This window comes from Pan troglodytes, chromosome 1 (genome assembly GCF_028858775.2).
Source record: "Pan troglodytes isolate AG18354 chromosome 1, NHGRI_mPanTro3-v2.0_pri, whole genome shotgun sequence".
Taxonomy (NCBI): Eukaryota; Metazoa; Chordata; class Mammalia; order Primates; family Hominidae; genus Pan; species Pan troglodytes.
In genome coordinates this window covers 174,768,853-174,771,238 of record NC_072398.2, presented here as the reverse complement: position 1 = coordinate 174,771,238, position 2,386 = coordinate 174,768,853, and the positions used below count along the sequence as shown (strand labels likewise).

The 2,386-nt window shown below is 38.1% G+C and overlaps 1 pseudogene; it reads right to left on the bottom strand.

Annotated features, from left to right (window-relative positions):
- Window positions 1-872: 872 nt before the first annotated feature.
- LOC469335 (small ribosomal subunit protein uS2B-like) lies at window positions 873-1,756 on the bottom strand (annotated as a pseudogene).
- Window positions 1,757-2,386: the final 630 nt, after the last annotated feature.

Sequence of the window (2,386 nt, the reverse complement as noted above, 5' to 3'; positions counted from 1 at the left end):
GACAAGAACAAAAGTATTGCTACAGCCCTGGCCTTTATAACCTACACAGCCACTGTCACTGCCACAAATTCCTGCAGCCTAGAACATAGAGGCACTTGTAGTCATTGTGGACACTGATCACAAAAGAAGCTGGATGGAGACTACATCATGTACTCACAAGGAACCAGAGCCACTGCATCCTATCTACCCAGCCATCTCAAGCCCATCTGAAGGTGAAAGTCTTCCCCTACAAAAGCTACTCTTTAAAGTTTGGAAGAGGTGATTGCACCATCAGATTTGAGACATCAATGCAGAAAAACAAAAAACAAAAAAGCAAGAAAACATGAAACCACCAAAGGAACACAATAATTCTTCAGTAACTGACCCCAAAGAAATGAAAATTTATGAAATACACGAAAAGGAATTCTAGAAATAAAAATTTATGAAATAAATTTATGAAATTTATGAAATACACAAAAAGGAATTCAAAATAATGGTCTTAAGGAAACTAAGCAAAATATACAAGAACACAAATAAATAATTCAATGAAATTGGGAAAATCCCAATGGTATTCTTTACAGTAGTAGTGGAAAACAATTCCAAAATTTATATAGAAACATAAGAAACTTAAAATAGTCAAAACAATTCTAAGTAAGAAAAACAAAACTGGGAGCATCATATTTCCTGATTTTAAATTAAATCACAAAGGTATAATAATCAAAACAGTATGGTACTAGCATAAAAACAGACACATAGACCAGTGGAACAAAATAGAGAACCCAGAAATAAATCCAAACATATACAGTCAACTAAATTTTGTAAGAACCTGATAATTATTTTCCATCAACCTTATTTTTGTGTTGCTTAACAGTCTGTGGAAAAACATCTTAAAATCACTCAGTGGTCATTCCTACCCTTTCAGTGGCCTGAGCAGTGCGAGCTGCTGACCAGTCTTCCATGGCAGGCTGAGCACTCCAGTCTTCAGCAGGGAACTACTAAATAGGCACAGAGGGCACCCACGCTTCACACCTTCACACCAGTCTGCAATCTCAGACTGAGTAGCAGTAAACTCAGGAGCTGAAGCAGTCTATTCAATCTGAAATTCCTACTTGGTTACAGCTTTTTCAGCAGCAGCCTGTTCTTCCTTTTTAAGGTCTTCAGGATCTCTGTAGAAGTATAGATCAGGCATAACCCCTCATAGGTGTTCACGGGAAATGGTGCCACACATGCAAACCATTTTCCAGGCCAGCATCCATCACATCAAACCCACTAAGGGAGTTCCCTTGTTGTTGCATGGGATGGCAATATCCACATAGTGCAGAGGAGAATCTGTGTTACACAAACCAATGGTAGGCAGGTTACCATAAGATGCCTCTATGAGCGGATGGTGGTCAACCCTGGGCTCAGTAACAATCAGAACCCATGGCTTCCAAAAGACCATCTGGATCTGGTTAGTGATGTTTTCAGTGAAGCAGCAAGTAATAGGAGTAGCTTCAATGGTAGCAGCAAACTTTAACAAGGCCCATTGGCTAGTACTCTTGGAGGATATGACACTGACATCAGCAGAGTTTTCAGTGGCAGCAAAGACACAAGCTGCTAGCAGAAGCTTCTCCCAGGTCCTCCTCATATTTATGATGTAGATGCCATGACTTTTCCTCTCATTGATGTACTGTTCCATTTTGAAGTTAAGGTTGTTGCCACCTAAATGGGTTCCTGCAGCAAAAAACTTAAGAACATCCTCCTCTTTCATTTGTAGGACATGAAGGGCTTTGGACATTGTGAAAGTTTCCCTTTAAGTTATGGCAGAAATCCACAACAGCACCGTTTGGACCCCTCTATAGGTAACATGGCTACAGTCAGCTAATTTCTGACAAAGGCACCAAGAGGACACAATGGGGAAAGAATAATCTCTTCAAATAATGATACTGAGAAAACTATTTCCACATGCAAAAGAATGAAATTGGGTGCTTATTTTATACCATGCACAAAAACCAACTCAAAATGGATAAAAAGCTTAAATAGAAGGTTAGAAATTATAGAAACTCCTAGAAGAGAATATGGGGGAAAACTCCTGAACATTAGTCTTGGCAATAACTTCTTAGATATTACATTAAAAGCTCAGGCAACAAATTCAAAAATAAATAAATGGCACTACATCATTCCGAAAACCTTCTGCACAGCAAAGGAAACAATCAACAAAAGGAAATAGCAGCCTACAGATAGGGAAAAATATTTGCAAACCATATACCTAATAAAGGCTTAATGTGCAAAATTTATAAAGAGCTCATACAACTCAATAGCAGTAAAACAAATAAGCTGATTTTAAAATGGGCAAAAGACTTAAACAGACATTTCTCAAAAGAAGTTAAAAAAATTTCCAAAAGGGATACAAATAGGTGCTCAACAT